Source organism: Mesocricetus auratus, unplaced genomic scaffold (genome assembly GCF_017639785.1).
Source record: "Mesocricetus auratus isolate SY011 unplaced genomic scaffold, BCM_Maur_2.0 Super-Scaffold_100014, whole genome shotgun sequence".
NCBI classification, from domain to species: Eukaryota; Metazoa; Chordata; class Mammalia; order Rodentia; family Cricetidae; genus Mesocricetus; species Mesocricetus auratus.
In genome coordinates this window covers 46,537,291-46,555,008 of record NW_024429197.1, presented here as the reverse complement: position 1 = coordinate 46,555,008, position 17,718 = coordinate 46,537,291, and the positions used below count along the sequence as shown (strand labels likewise).

The following is a 17,718-nucleotide window of genomic DNA, read 5'->3' as shown; positions in this document are numbered from 1 at the left end:
ATTTTCTCTCTCTGTCCAGCTATCTCCCTGTCTGTCTGTACAGATCTCCAGACCTCCATGGTTAGCTAGTACCAAGCTCCATACTCTGATCTTTAGGCAAACTTTATTTGTACAAACAAGACATTACCACTCTAGATGCCCCAAGGCCTAAAGCAGGAAGGTGCTACTGAGCCTTGGGACATTTGGGATCTATTGTGATACACACTTCCTGGCATCAGAGGAGACACACATGTCTCCTTGTGGGCCACTTGTGAGAAGAACTGTTATCACACTGTAGTTGAGAGGAATCAAAACAAACTTGTATGGTTACACTATTTTTCAAAGCAAGGTTGTAGGAACAGTTGCCTAAGATATGCATAGGAACTGCGTGAAATAAGTCAGCAAAGAAAAATGAAAGAATCAATTCAACTTGACCTCAAAAATTTAAGAGCAGACTTTAATGGCCTAAGTGGATGAGACCCTGAATTCCTGTAGCTTAGTATCTTAGTTTACTCTAGAATGCACAGTGCAGGTTCTGAAAGTCAGTTTTTTATTTGCTCAATTTTAAATAAAGAATGTTTGTTTATATGAATTCTATTTGTTTGGCTTCTTAGTTGTGGTGGTCCCTATTGATTTCTAGCCGATGGGAACCACCTAGGAAATCACAAAAGAACACTTCTGAGATTATCTGCAATGGTGGCTCTGGGATAATTGGATCTCATAAGGTTTCTGAAATAATGAATGAGGCAGTCTCTTAATGAGCTCATATACAATGGATTATTTGAAGCTAGTGAAAGGTAGGAGCTGGGACCTAGTTCGAGGTAACAGGACAGTGGAGAACAGAACTGGGAACTAGATTGACCTTTGTCTCTTCCTGTCTTTGTCCCACTTTATTTTCCGGGAAGTGAGAGCATGCATCAGACCATGGAACCCTGCCGTCAACGTATCATTCTGAATGAACAAGGAGCCAAGGAATCCTGCACAGCAACTGTGAGACAAGATTGAATCTTTTCTGCCATCAGGGTTTCTTTCAGGTATTTAGGTCAGATCCATGCCAAGTGACCAGTGTGTTTTGTATACTGCATATATTAACTACCTTTTCTGGTGTGTTTAGAAACCTTTACCTCATCCTCATGTTTCTGTTTACTCTGTTGCCTTTTTCTTTTGTGTTGAAAAAGCATTTTAGTTTGATTTATCCTACTTCTCAATTATGTTTTCATTTCTTATATTCATGATTCACACCCAAATACCTTTTCTGAGAATATTGTCTGGAAACTTTTTTTTGCTTGTTTTCTTCTTTCTAGCAGTTTCAAAGTTTTGAGCTTTTTGTTCTATTTTGGTTGTCTATTTATACATGGAAAATTATAGGGATATAGTTTCCCTTGTTGCCATGTGAATGCCCAAGTGTTCAAGTACTGTTCATTAAAAATGTGTTCCACGTTTGTCAGATTTTATGGGTGTAGCTTCTGACAGTAAGAGACACGATCTCACTGAAACCTCCTTAATCCTTTGGTCCTTACAATCATTCTGCTCTCTCTTCCTCAGTGATTCCTGAACTTTAGATTGTTTTTTTAAATAGATAATACATTGAAATGAGCTCTGAAATTTTGTATTTTGATTGATTGTGGTTTTCTTTGTTTGCAAAGGAAAGTTTCCTTGGTGAGGGAGATGACGAGTAAAGATTATATTTATTTGCCTAAATGTGAGCTGACCAAAATAACACTAATGGATATTTCAAAATGTATGGGGGAAAGCCTACACAAAGAGGCAACTGAAGAAAGCTGGGATCAGGAAAGATGGTCTTGCCCAATGAAGAGCACACAAATTGGTTGTCCAGTGCCAAAATACCACCCGTGAAAACATATATGCAAGTGCTACAGGCTGAAAAGGTTATATTTAGGAATATGTTTATAAAATGTATGTATACATGCAATAACAATCTGTGAAAAAAAGACAACAGATTTGAAGTTGAATATGAATGGGTATATGGGAGCATTTGGAGGGAGGAAAGGGAAGAGAGAAATGTAGTAATTATAAAATAACAAAAAAGAAGGACACAAAGGAAATAAACACACACACACACACACATGAGAGAGAGAGAGAGAGAGAGAGAGAGTGAAAGAGAGAAAGAGAGAGAGAGAGGAGAGTGTGTAAATGGAGTATCCACAAAGAACACCTGTTGAAAACTTAGTCTCCAGATGGTAGACAAAATCAAAGAGGTCATTGGAGTCTGAGGTCTCTACATTCAGTGATGGGTTAGCAAACTGATGAGTTTATAATGTGATGGTATTGTTGGTATGTGGTAGAAACTTGATGGGACCTTACTGAAGGAACTGGATCACGAAATCTTTCCAAATGTCACAAGGCGCACATCTTAAGCTCGTACTACTGTGACATTCTGTTTTGCCTTGGCACAAAGCGACAAAGCCCATGAACCACAGGTGGAATTTCTTAAAATGGGAAACCGAGCAAATGCCCCTTCTCAGTGTGTCCTCATGACACAAATGCCCCTTCTCAGTGTGTCCTCATGACACAAATGCCCCTTCTCAGTGTGTCCTCATGACACAAATGCCCCTTCTCAGTGTGTCCTCATGACACAAATGCCCCTTCTTCTCAGTGTGTCCTCATGACACAAATGCCCCTTCTTCTCAGTGTGTCCTCATGACACAAATGCCCCTTCTCAGTGTGTCCTCATGACACAAATGCCCCTTCTTCTCAGTGTGTCCTCATGACACAAATGCCCCTTCTCAGTGTGTCCTCATGACACAAATGCCCCTTCTTCTCAGTGTGTCCTCATGACACAAATGCCCCTTCTTCTCAGTGTGTCCTCATGACACAAATGCCCCTTCTTCTCAGTGTGTCCTCATGACACACATGCCCCTTCTCAGTGTGTCCTCATGACACAAATGCCCCTTCTTCTCAGTGTGTCCTCATGACACAAATGCCCCTTCTTCTCAGTGTGTCCTCATGACACACATGCCCCTTCTCAGTGTGTCCTCATGACACAAATGCCCCTTCTCAGTGTGTCCTCATGACACAAATGCCCCTTCTCAGTGTGTCCTCATGACACAAATGCCCCTTCTCAGTGTGTCCTCATGACACAAATGCCCCTTCTCAGTGTGTCCTCATGACACAAATGCCCCTTCTCAGTGTGTCCTCATGACACAAATGCCCCTTCTCAGTGTGTCCTCATGACACAAATGCCCCTTCTCAGTGTGTCCTCATGACACAAATGCCCCTTCTTCTCAGTGTGTCCTCATGACACAAATGCCCCTTCTTCTCAGTGTGTCCTCATGACACAAATGCCCCTTCTCAGTGTGTCCTCATGACACAAATGCCCCTTCTTCTCAGTGTGTCCTCATGACACAAATGCCCCTTCTCAGTGTGTCCTCATGACACAAATGCCCCTTCTTCTCAGTGTGTCCTCATGACACAAATGCCCCTTCTTCTCAGTGTGTCCTCATGACACAAATGCCCCTTCTTCTCAGTGTGTCCTCATGACACACATGCCCCTTCTCAGTGTGTCCTCATGACACAAATGCCCCTTCTTCTCAGTGTGTCCTCATGACACAAATGCCCCTTCTTCTCAGTGTGTCCTCATGACACAAATGCCCCTTCTCAGTGTGTCCTCATGACACAAATGCCCCTTCTCAGTGTGTCCTCATGACACAAATGCCCCTTCTCAGTGTGTCCTCATGACACAAATGCCCCTTCTCAGTGTGTCCTCATGACACAAATGCCCCTTCTCAGTGTGTCCTCATGACACAAATGCCCCTTCTCAGTGTGTCCTCATGACACAAATGCCCCTTCTCAGTGTGTCCTCATGACACAAATGCCCCTTCTCAGTGTGTCCTCATGACACAAATGCCCCTTCTCAGTGTGTCCTCATGACACAAATGCCCCTTCTCAGTGTGTCCTCATGACACAAATGCCCCTTCTCAGTGTGTCCTCATGACACAAATGCCCCTTCTCAGTGTGTCCTCATGACACAAATGCCCCTTCTCAGTGTGTCCTCATGACACAAATGCCCCTTCTCAGTGTGTCCTCATGACACACATGCCCCTTCTCAGTGTGTCCTCATGACACAAATGCCCCTTCTCAGTGTGTCCTCATGACACAAATGCCCCTTCTCAGTGTGTCCTCATGACACAAATGCCCCTTCTCAGTGTGTCCTCATGACACAAATGCCCCTTCTCAGTGTGTCCTCATGACACAAATGCCCCTTCTCAGTGTGTCCTCATGACACAAATGCCCCTTCTCAGTGTGTCCTCATGACACAAATGCCCCTTCTCAGTGTGTCCTCATGACACAAATGCCCCTTCTCAGTGTGTCCTCATGACACAAATGCCCCTTCTCAGTGTGTCCTCATGACACAAATGCCCCTTCTCAGTGTGTCCTCATGACACAAATGCCCCTTCTCAGTGTGTCCTCATGACACAAATGCCCCTTCTCAGTGTGTCCTCATGACACAAATGCCCCTTCTCAGTGTGTCCTCATGACACAAATGCCCCTTCTCAGTGTGTCCTCATGACACAAATGCCCCTTCTCAGTGTGTCCTCATGACACAAATGCCCCTTCTCAGTGTGTCCTCATGACACAAATGCCCCTTCTCAGTGTGTCCTCATGACACAAATGCCCCTTCTCAGTGTGTCCTCATGACACAAATGTCAATGACAAAATATCAAGACCCTGGAAGTTACTTGCTCTCTGTCCCATTCCTCTGTTCTGTATTCTGATGCCCATGCCATTCCATTCCGTTGCACCAGCTTTGTAGAACTCAGTGAAACTACTAGTGTTTCACCTCAAGCTTTTTTCCTTTGCTCCCATAGTTTGATTACTCAGGGTCTTTTGTATTTCCAGATAAATTTAAGATTTTTATTCCATTTTTAATAATATCAATCGTATTTTAATAATAATTACATTGTTTCAATAGATCATTTTGTATAGTATATAGATTTTCACAATATTCATCATCCTAACACGCATTCAGTTATAATCCTGCATATTTACAGTACAGTTCATAACTGTAGTAAAATTACAGTTACGAGGTAAGTAGCTATGAAAAAAATTTTATGGTTGGGTGGGTCACAACAACGTGGGAAACTGTATTAACGAGTTGCTGCAATTTGAAGATTGAAAACCCCTGTTCTATGACATCTTCAGTTTCATCAGTATTTTGAAATTGTCCTAGTGAAGGCTAAAAATTATATAAATAATCAACAAGTTTAGATACTTAAAAATAAATATAATTGATAATTTTAAAATCAGCTGACCAAGAAAAACATTCCAATTTAATAAAATCAGAGAGCAAACTTCAAGATGTTACACTAAAAACACAAAAATGCAAGGGTTTGTAAAAAACTATTATAAAAATATATAATCAACATTGTATGATAATAGTCAACCATGGTACACGATAATCTCCAAGACTATGTATCAGATCCACATTCCTTTTTATTGTTGAAGGATATTTCGTTCAATATATAGGCATATTTTTCCATTAAGTAGTAATTGGCAGGTTATATCTAATTTTAGTTATTATGTGGAGGTTAGTTAATAATAACTGTGTGTATATGTTTGAATCAACATGTATGTTCATTTGTCTTGAATATATACCTAGGACTCAAAGTCCTAATATGCCTTGGTTCATTTTAATTTTATTTAACTATATGATGTTTTTATGAACTTCAATATATTTGTGACCTACATGGCTTTTATTTGGCCTAGTAAAATGATAGGCAAAAACAAATCAAAAACCTAAGTTTATAGTTTAGTGAAAGACTCATTGTCCCAAAGATTCTATGTGTTATATGATAGCTGTGATTTGCCATGATATATGGAAATAAATGTGAGTAATGACACTTGGAACATGCATTAGTAACAAACATGCAGCTTCAATAAAGCCTGAGTCAGCTGAATGTCATGTAGAGTGCAAAGCACGCGCATACCCTTCTCCATAACTCCTATAGCTGTAGCACTCTGATTCCCATGCTCTTATCCTGAGGGATAAAGAGAAATAACTGGATTGCATATGCCATTATAAGACACTTACATTACTTACTCAACACAAATCTGCAGGAATCTATAACATGAGTATTATTTTTTTCATTTCATTTTACATTCCAACCGCAGTTCTCCCTCTCAACCCTCTTCACATTCCCCCTTGCCTCCTCCCACCGTCCCTCACCTCCCCACAGACCACCTCCATCCAGTCCACTGCTCCTCACAGATAAGGGGCCCCATGAGAAGTCAACATAGTCTGTTATGGTAGGTTGGGGCAAGGCCCAGCCACTCTCTTATGCATTAACACTGAGCATGGCCTCCCACTGTAGGGAATGGGCTCCAGCAAGCTAGCTCATATACCAGTTTTGTATTGTTGTCCTACTGGCAGGGTCCCCTAGATACTCTAAGCTTCACAATTGTTTCCCCATGTGGAGGGATTAGATCAGTCTGCTGGAATCTCCACAGCTGTAGGTCTAGAGTTCATGAGTTTCCCTGAGCTTGGTTCAACTGTTTCTATAGATTTCTCCATTATGATCTTGATCTCCCTTGCTCTTATGTTCCCTTCTCTCTCTCTTCACCTGGACTCCCAGAGCTTGGCCTGGTTCTTTGTTGTGGATCTCTGCATATCCTTTTATGAATTACTGGATGAGGGCTCTATAATGATAGCTGGGGTATTTATTAATCTGATTACAAGGGCCGGCCAGTTCAGGCATCCTCTCTACTATTGCTAGGAGTCTTAGTTGTGATCCTCTTTGTGGTTCTTGAAAGTTACCCTAGCACCAGGTTTCTCCCTAAGCCCACAGTGGCTCTCCTTGTTAAGGTATCTTTTTCATTGCTCCTCCACTGCATCCCTCACTGCCTCAGCCATCTCATTCCCTCCTGTTCTCATCCCTGTCCCCTTACCCTTACCCCCTCTCCCACCCTGTTTGCATAGTAGATATCATCTAATTCTCAGGAAGATCCATGTGTATCTCTTTGGGTCCTCCTTTTTCAGGGAAATTGTAAGTTTATTAACTCAGTTTTGTTCACATGAAAGAAATCAAATACACTATTTTTTTTCAGCAGAGTGCAAGAACCTCCGATATCAGCAGTTAAAATGGCAGACAGTGTGTTTTATCAGGCTGCACAATGAATGACTGCTTAAGAGCACGATATTCTATACTGCCTGTAGTTGATGACCATGCTAACACAATTACAATATTTTATATTTCAGAGTGGCAACTAAAGTGGTCCCAACGGGCACATGAAACCTTTTATCCATATCCTTGTGTTTGCTGCTAGGTCATATCAGCTCCTTTCTAGAATAGCTTCTAACTTAATTTCCCTTCAAATAATTGTTTAGTAGATAATTTTTTCTCTAGATATCATTTTGACCTTTAATGGAGAGTGGTCTTATAACTGATCATTATGCCAAAGGAAATGATCATGTTTGTTTTAGTACTTAAGGAGTTTGACTGAAGATGATACAATAGTATATCTTCAAGACCTCTTTTCTTACACAGGATTTTATTTTGTAATTAAGGTAATGATGATGTCTTTTTAATTAAGCACTATTTGTAAGTCTTTCATTTGTTTTTTTGTTTGTTTTAAATCATTTTCATTAATCCTTCACATAATTTTTCCTGACTTTAAATTCCTCTTTTGGGCAGTTATAATTGCCCAAAAACTTGTTTTATTCCCTTACAATCCTGGACTTAAATTTTATATAAAATCAGTGAACAATAAAGATGTCTTCATTTTTAAAGAAGGAACAATGTGTGTATATTTAAAGTGAGACTATGGTGTTATAATCATGTTTTAAATTAAGAATTTTGTATGTGTACAGTAAATATTTCAACATTCTTTGGTCATGCTGGAAGAACTGTAACATGAAGATATTTCTTTGTCTTGGGTTCTCTCATTTTGTTTCCTCAGTTCCCTTTATTATATGCTGTTCTACTCCAGTACTTTTCCAAAGTATCTCCCTTTTGCTGTGTTATGATGTTACTTCTCAAAAATATTTACATTTTTATAGTTTTATTAAAATACATTCTCTGTTATTTAGGCATGAAAAATCCCACCTTTGGGTTAAGTTTTACGTTGTATCTAAACTATGAAATCAATACTAATTGTGTGTATAACCTCTTTACTGAACTTACTATAACACACATTCTTCAAAATGACTGGCAACTTTATTATAATATTCATTAAAGTTCCTGGAAATTCTAAATAGATAGCACATATAGGAGTAAGGAAAAATGATTTTATCTGTTTCATCTTAATTCCCCATTATACAGAAGATACTAGGACATGAGAGCAATTAAATAATTTTTGGTTATAATTAATGTTTGTATACATAAGAATTAAATTATAGAAAACCATGAAAGTAACATAGAAATATTACAGTTAAATGTGAAAACACAAAGAAAGTGAACCAGTGTAAGTAATTCAGGCTCCAAGGCTAGACTGAGGATCTATTCATTTAGCAGTGATTTGAAAGTGTTTGATTTACCATTATCTTGATTGCCAGGCATGTGCTGAGTACTCTTACGTCAGAGAAGCCAGCCAACTCATCTACTTAAAGGATGGGTAGTAAAGTATTACACACAGTTGAACATAATCATATTTATCAGTTACCTGTGGACATTCCTTTGCATTATCTTTTCTGATTTTGGAAAACATATTGAAAAGGGTGTTTGACAGCAGATTAAAAAAAATACCTGTTTTTCTCATTTCTCTTTTTGAGTTGTCAGATTGTTGTGGTTGGCAACATCTCATCATAGCTGTGTCTGTAAGTTTTGGGCATATGCCGTCACATACTCAATTTAGTTGTATACTCAAAAGAAGCCTGCCGTCACCTTGGAGAATTACTCTAAAATCACTTCTTGTTATTGAGTTGATATAACACTGGTATTATGTCACAGACCAAACTTCATTATATAATGAGGTTGTGTGAACCTTCAATTAAAAACAACAACAAAATAATTTCTCTGGAGGTTGATCTAGATCATAAGGGGACACTAGTCATTTTTCCATGAAACAACCATGCTGGTGTTTAGATTATGATTTGTTTTGATCCACAACAATAAATACATTTCTCATTCATTTCAATTATGCTAATATAAAATGAATTTGACTATAGCATCTAACTCAGTTTTTCTCCTGTTAGCATCTCTACAAAGTTGAATGGCTTCAACTTTTGTCTTATCTTTATTCAGACATTAAAATATTCATGATCCTGGTGGTGAAGAATGGCCCTTTTTGCAGTGTGGCTCATGAATTAATTCAATAGGTAGGCTCAGTAACCTGGAAGGTGTTGGCTTCTATTTCAGATAAATTATTGTGGGGGAAAACACAAAAGATTTATTACAAATCATAGGAATGGTGCAGTATCTTTCCAGCATACAGTAACAAAATAGCCATCTCCTCCTAGGTAGTTGCAATGTGTGTGCTGTTTAGTGTTTCTAAGATTGGAAAATGCTTGCTGAACTGTCCCCAAAGAGATTTACTGGTAAGACTCAGCTCCAGGATAAACAAGGAAGGGGGTAATTCTTGTTTCCTATAATTTATGAAGTAGCCTTGGATTATCACTCAAAGTCTATAATTTTGGCAATGTGCCTCAAATTCCTTTCACTTTGCCTTCAAACACACAACTCAAAATATCATACACTATACAACAGGCTCTATCAAAATAAATCAGAACTTTTATGAGGGGCTAGTTTTATTATACATGTTAGATTTCTGAAATAACAATTTCTTCCAACAAAAGCTAGTCTAAAAATGTATACAAAACAGTTTAATTTATTTAACAGTATCTAGTATTTGGATTCACATTGATGCAGATTATTTTGCCTTGATAGCTTTTGAATAAAAGAGCTTTTCTTTCCTAAAAAAAGACGAATATTGTTGTGCCTGGGGTGAGCTGCAATTTTCATTGTCTGTTATTAGGTTTCCAGATGTTGAGATCAATATTTCTTTGCAGTTAGTTCTCATGAACACAGTAGGCTGGGTGTCTTATTGCTGTAGTGCATTGCAATGAACATGCAGGTGACACACACAGTATTAGGTTCCTTACTTTTCTCCTGATAGGCACTTCAGTGAAAGATCTCTGAAAAGATTCACACAGGACCTCACTACCTGTGCATGTATGCTTAAGCACTGAAGGAATGGACACATAACTGGAAAAGCTTACTTGAAACCTATGTCCCCATTACATATTCTTGCATTTATATTTTAATTACCCAGCATTAAAGCCAGAAAGCTTTGAGAAGCACCCTTTTAACCTATACAATGGCATTTTCTTGGATACAAAGTCTTGCAAATATTATAAACAATGTAGACTTGTAAGAATGCTGATTTACTTGCTTATTTACACATGAATTGGGCATTGTTGAGAAAGTCTTGCTAATTTTTTTCAAAGTTCATTGAACCAAATGATTTGGATGAAATGTGTAAGAGCTAAGAGCACTGTAGGAATGTTAGCTTGTCACTGTTTTTTTTTCTCTTGACATTCTGATCTTCCTTTGTAGCAACTAGCCCCCCATTTTAGCAGCCATGAAATGCTACCGTGTGCTTGCATGATCTTGTGGATCATGTCCTGGTCACTAGGAGGTCAGAAGCTCTCCTCGTGGCAAGAAACAAATCAGAAGTTAGCTAACGTGACTGTGCTTTATGGCTCTGGGTATACTTTATGGACAAATGCACAGCAATTACATGCAGAGCATAGAAACCGCCCTGGGACAACCTATGGGTCATAACAACCAGTTGACCAATCAACAAGTCAGGTCTCCCAAACTTGGAAGCACATCAATCCTGAGACTGTTTCATTCCCTTAGACAATTACCCTTATGCTGCCCTTTAAGATTCCTGCCTTGAACTGATGAGCAAATGGGTTAAGACTGGGCTGGTTTAACTCCCAGAAACAGCTGACCTGACAAGGGTTAGCTCTTGAATCCCAGACTGATGCCTGGGAATCCAGCATGGGACTGATCAAGAACCCCTGAACGTGGGTATCAGTGAGGAGGCCTAGGTAATCTATTGGGCCTTGGGTAGTAGATCAGTATTTATCCTTGGTGTACAAATGGACTTTGGGCTCCCATCCAACAATGAGAGCTGCACTCTCACCCTGGACTCCCAGGGGAGGGTCTAGGCCCTGCCCTGGATGAAATGACAGACTATGGACACCCCCATGGAGGGCCTCACCCTCCATGGGGAAATGAGGGGATATTGGAGAGGTTGGCGGGAGGGCATGGGAGGAAGGGAGGGAAAGGGAGAGGGACCTGGAATTGATATGTGAAGCAACCTTGTTTCTAATTTAAATTTAAAAAGAAGAATTAAAAAAAAGATTCCTGCCTTGAGGTTGCTCAGGGTCTTTCTCCAGCCATCTGCCATGGAGGAGGGATAAGGGGCCTGAGCTAATGTGTTTAGCTCATGAAACAACTTCAATAAAAGACTCTTTGCTTTTGCATTGAAATGGCCCTCTTGGTGACTTGGGGATTCCAAATTTGGGGACAACGCCTTTCTTCATTCTGCTCTGGTCCCCAGAAGCAGAGGTCCAAAGACCAGTGCAACAGGACTCACTGACCTTTGGCGTTCAGCTTACTCAAGGTGATTGCTAAGTCCCTCTTTTTAGATCAGTGCCTACTGATAATGTTTGTGTTTTACATACTAAAAATCTGTGGTTCCTTCTTCCCTCTTCTCCTCCCTTCCTCCTTCCCTCTCCTTCTCCCTTCCTCCCTTACTTTCCCTCCTTCTCTCCTTCCTGTTATTCTTTTTGTACTAGAATCATACCGGGTACATGCTATGCATGTACAATATCCATATGCTGTATCCCCAACCCTCTACAATACTTTTGAGGATGTTGCTGTCCCTGTAACCATATGTTATGGTGGTCCTCAGCCCTTTGTCTACCTTAAGTACAAGGTGGGAGTGGTGACAGTGGCTTCCTGCTCTTGCTATACTCCTTACACTGAAGTATATTTGCCTCCTTAATCCATTACTATGACAAATACTCTGCTGTACTATTTCCTCTATTTAATAGTGTGTAATACTTCTAGAATATTAAAGATAAAAACAACTTATTAATAATGAAATAAATTATGCTCCAGTATGAAGTCATTTATACATATTTTAAAATTTCCTTCATTTTCTGATAACTTCACCACACAGTAACCAGTCTATTTTTTGTTTTTGTTTTTGTTTTTAAATTTAAATTAGAACAAGGTTGCTTCACATGTCAATCCCAGCTCCCTCTCCCTTCCCCTCCCCTCCTCCCATGTCCTCCCACCAACCTCCATTCCCCCTCCCCCAATCACCACTCCTTTCCTCAGGGAGGGTGAGGCACTCCTTAGGTGTGTCCATAGTCTATCATTTCATCCAGGGCAGGGCCCAGGCCCTCCCCCAAGAGTCCAGGCTGAGAGAACATCTCTCATTGTGGGATGGACACCCAAAATCTATTTGTATGCCAGGGATAAATACTGATCTACTACCCAAGGCCCCATAGATGGCCTAGGCCTCCTCACTGACCCCCACATTCAGGGGGTCTGTATCAGTCCCATGCTGGATTCCCAGCCATCAGTCTGTGGATCAAGAGCGCCCTCTTGTTCAGATCAAGGGTTAAACAAGCCCAGTCTTGACCCCTCTGCTCATCAGTGTTCTCTCTCTGTCTCTGGATTCCTTGAGTTTAGTTCAGTGGTTAGCTGTGGGTGTCTGCCTCTGCTTCCATCAGTCATTTATTGAAGGTTTTGTTTCCAAGACTCTCTGGCAGTGGGATTGTAGGCTGACACTCCCCTGATCCATGTCTAAAATACATATATGAGTGAGTACATACCATGTTTGTCTTTTTTGTGACTGGGTTACCTGACTCAGGATGGATTCTTCTAGTGCCATCCATTCGCCTACAAATTTCAAGATTCCATTGTGTTTTTGTTTTCTGCTGAATAGTACTCGATTGTGTAAAGGTATCACATTTTCTCTATCCACTCTTCATTTGAGGGGCATCTAGGTTGCTTCCAGGTTTTGGCTATTACAAATAATGCTGCTATGAATATAGTGGAACAGATGTTCTTGTTGTCTGAATATACAGCAACTAGTCTTAACTATAATTTTACTTCTATAGAGTTAATCTCAAACTAAATTTATGAGTTAGGTTAAATTTCAAAGAGCTTTGTGAGTTTGTATTCACTTTTATTATAAATTGTTTTTATGTACTAGTTTTTTTAATTGTAACTACTCTCACATATACTTTAATCTAACACTGGTATATATGTGAATCAATACCAATGCATATGCAGTTCTAATATTTTTAAAACATATGCATTGAATTTAACTATAAATTATAGGAATTTATGCTGAGAGTCACCAATTTCATAATCTAAAACATCCCTCACAGTTACATACTTAGTTACTTTTACTCAAATGCCACAATATTCAGGGTACAAAAGTGCTGAGAAACTGTTGAATTTCAATTTCAAGAGTATTTCTTCTTGAGGTTCATCTGTATTTCTCTTTTTATCCCAAATAACATGGCTGTGAACAAATCTAAGCTGTGTCTCTACCTCTAAGGAAGACTGCTATCATTTTAAAAACGTGACTATTCACCAGTCTATTTCAAAATATGGAATAATCTATACACATTATTGACAACCAATAACTCCGTGACAAGGGTTGGGCTCTACAGAAAACCTTTCACTCAGCACCAGCATTTTTAAAAGTTGGTCTACATTCCTTTGGGTATAGGTAGTGGGAATCCCTATTATAGAACTAAGAGCTATGTACCATAATAATTGCTCTCCACTTCGTTCATATATCTAACTCTTAATGCCAAGCTAAAGCATCAAACAGACACATTTTTTCATAACAAGTGTACTTCATTTTGAAGTTGTTACCCTGTTATCTTCAACATCATATTATTCATTTTTCTCTTTCTGAAATGACTACCATGTGGGGATTTGATATTAGCATAGGCAGAAACATATATAATTGTGTATATATTAGCAATATGTTTTGCATATAATTATTTTATATGTAAAATGTTACTCAATGATACATTATCTTACAAATAAAATTTCTGTTCATAGTTACTTCACTGCAATGGTTATCAAAGTTGCTTTTGCTCTCAGTGACAATATCTTATGTATTTATGCTGACATGGAACCAGTTTTGATAAGATGAATCATTTTTGCTTTGGCATTCATCATCTAAGTTACTGTCAAAACTGAAGTGAAGACTTGAGTTTGCTATGGATTATTTCATAATCTTGGGTGTGGACAATATTCTTATTAAGAGTCACATACTATTATATAAATTATATTTTAATATATTATATAAATAATATTAAGAGTATTACTATACTATGAAGAGAAAGCTATACATTGCTGTTCTTGGTAGATTTTTTTCTTTTTTTTAATTTAAGTTAGAACCAATCTTGTTTCACATGTCAATCCCAGCTCCCTCTCCCTCCCCTACTCCACTGCCCTCCCCACCAGGTCTCCCAGTTCCCCACCCAATCTCTACGTTGATCCCCAGGGAGAGTGTTGGATCTCCAGGGACTATCATTTCATCCAGGGCAGGGCCTAGGCCCTACCCCAAGAGTCCTGGCTGAGAGAGCATCCCATATTGTGGCATTGGCATTCAATATCTATTCATACACCATGGATAAATACTACGCAAGGCCGCATAGATAACCTAGGCCTCCTTACTGACACCCACCTTCAAGGGGTCTCGGTCAGTCCATGGTTTCCACACAGCCATCAATCTGGGGTCAAAGAGCTCCCCCTTGTTCTGGTCAACTGTTTCTGTGGAATAATCTTACAGATTTATAATTTTTGTGGGTGTAATTAATATTATGTGAAGGTCATTGAATTTTCAAGGAGGTGATATTCATCATTTTCCAATGTAAGGCTTCTTGGTGTTGTAAAAAAACATTCATTTAAATTCTGTAGAACCCTCCAGTATTGGAAGACAGCATGAATCTCTCCAAATTCATTTGAATACCTATTATAACACATGTTATACATATTAAACTAGAAAACTTCAATATTATATTTTTATAGCTTTAAGCTAAAATAAAAGGCAATTTTATCTACAGTGAGTAGATCTGAGTACCTACTAAATAACTGTGTGTTTAATTCTCATACTTCTTTGCTCTTCTCACTTTCCTTTTATGGAAAGTTGAGAAAAAGATAACATAGAAGAGACACAATTCTTTTTCTTCTTTCTGTCTTTCTTTTTTTCTTTTTCTTTTATTTGTTTTGTTTTTCTTTTGAGACAAACTTTGGAGCCTTTGTATCTTTGGAGCCTGTCCTGGCACTTGCTCTGTTGATCAGACTGGCCTCCAACTCACAGAGATCCACTAGCCTCTGCCTCCCAATTAGTGTGATTAAAGGCATGTGCCACCACTGCCGGGCGAGATACAATTCTTATCTCTTCTATTAGTGCAATAAAATGTATAGCATTTACAATTTTAACTATTATTTAAATGTGTACAAATGTATATGCATACATGCTCATGTATATATGTGAATGTATGTGTTTGGCACATGCACAGTTTACTTAAATCCCTGTGGGGTCAAAGGTCAATGTAGGGTTTCTTTTTTATTTGCTCTCTACCTTATTTGTGGAAGACATGGTAGCTCACTGTCACTGAAGTTCTCAGGTTGTCTACACTGGATGGTCAGTGAGCTCTACTTATCTGCTTTTCTCTCTGTCCTTGGTCTTCTATCTTACTAGTCTCACAACTTTGTGTTGGTGCTAAGTACCAACCGAATTTTTACCAAATTTATACACGGAAAACTTCAGATTATATTTCATTCTAAGCAATTTCTTCACAAAGAATTTACCATCAAACAAATTTACACACAATAATAATCCATCTCTCTTTGCAAACTGATAAGGTATTTTCAAACCAGAAATACTGCTGATTCTTCCTGGCTTCTTTCTAAAAGCAGCAACAGGTCTAGGGCTTTGAGGAATTGGAATAATTTTATGTCTGTACAGCCCCTAACATCCTTTCTTTATGCAACAGAAAGAAGAAATGAGACACCCATTTTGTGATTTCCTAATTCAAGCAAGGAGAATAGCAGTGGTGTGCTCTCTTTTATTATTACCAAATAGCTTTTGGAGGAGAGGATGGGTACTGGTTACTGCATTTCTTTAAAACTGTTATCTCTCTAGCAAATGACTCCTTTATTTAATTCTTTGTAAAATCCTAGTACAAATAGTATACTGAAGTCCATGTCATCAATATTTATATTCCCAACTTCTGTTCATAATATCATCTTCATTTTAGGTAGAGATTCTTTGACTTAATAAAAATTACTGGGCCCATTTATGTGATTCTAAAATATAGCACTTTTAATTTTTCTGCTAATTTGATGTTCTAGGGGAGAAAGTTGCTAAATAATTACCAGATGAGAATATTCCACGAGGGATACTCCAATTCTCACAAAGGCAGTCATGTCTGTTAGTATTTAGGCATTTGTACTGGCCTGTCTTTGGGGTTCTGACAGGATATGCCCACAGCTGCAGCCACTAAGAGCACCACCTGTACATATTCACTATGTTCCATTTTAAAAGGACCCTGCCCACATCCCATTCCCTCTCCCTTTCCTCTCTCTGCCCCCCTCTCTCTGCCTTTCTTTCCTCTCTCCAGTTGCTCCTGTCCCTGGAGGATGGTTTCTACCCTCCCCTTGCCCTTTTTATGATCCCTTTACCCCTCCTAAAAAAAAACAAAATTTCCTCTTGACCTCTGTTACATGACATCTTTCTCTCTCAATCTACTTATTTTTTAAATTACAATATGCACAGGTAGAATCCCAGACATTTATACATTCTATAAAATAATTTTATTTTATTTTGCCACAGTAATTTCTCTCCTCTAATTTTGCAGATTCAGGGATCAAGTTCAGGATCCAGCATGGGTACATGTACTTAATCAACGAAATAAACTCCCCGTTCACATTTATGTATTTTCTATTCTTAAACATAGTATATTATAATATCTCAGGCTTTTGGCTCTCAAAAGCCAGGAAGGAAATTTATCTAGTCACTGTCTCTTTGGCAGAGCACACTCTGAACCTTGACTGGAACCCATGAATTGCTGTTATTTGCATTTATCAAACACTTCCCAGAACCTGATAGAGCATGTATTGCTGGGCTTTACCACGGGATCTTCTGACTCAATTGGTCTGTTTTGAGAACTGGGAATTCATACTTTTAATCAATTCACAGTCACAAAAGGTGCAGCTACTCTAATTTGAAAAAAAACATTTGATTATAAGATAGGAGGCTTTGTGATGTGTCAAAGACCTTTATAAGCATGGAATAAGAAAAATTTAACAGCCCGGTGCATATCTTGTAGTATTATTGTAAAACATTACAGGGAATGAATACACAGTGTTTAGAGCCAAATAATGATTAAAATCCTGGCTCTGATATTAACTTAGACAAATACCTTACAGAATTTCAGTTTTCTCACTCCACTAATCCTTGATTCCCAGTAGAGTGGTTTTAAGCATTCAGTAAAAGCAGTGAGGTGTCTGGCACACTCAGAAAATGCCAATCACTCTTAACAGGTCTTTGTGAGACATTAGCGTGGGAAATGGAAATGGAATAGGCTTTGAAATAAGATGGGCTTCAGGTCAAGTTTCTGTTCTATTACAGACAGACCAATTGATACTGAGTATGTTGCATAACCCTTGGGCCTTTGGTTTTTCATCTACAAAATGACTGTTGTGAGTATAAAATAAAACATATTTC

The 17,718-nt window shown here is 38.7% G+C and overlaps 1 long non-coding RNA gene across 1 annotated transcript in view; it reads left to right on the top strand.

Annotated features, from left to right (window-relative positions):
- Positions 1 to 1,013, top strand: part of LOC121144063 — a 76,949-nt gene extending 75,936 nt beyond the window's left edge. Inside the window, exon 4 of the long non-coding RNA XR_005881402.1 lies at positions 885 to 1,013. This is a non-coding gene — a long non-coding RNA (uncharacterized LOC121144063). The remainder of the gene's footprint in view (positions 1 to 884) is intronic.
- Positions 1,014 to 17,718: the final 16,705 nt, after the last annotated feature.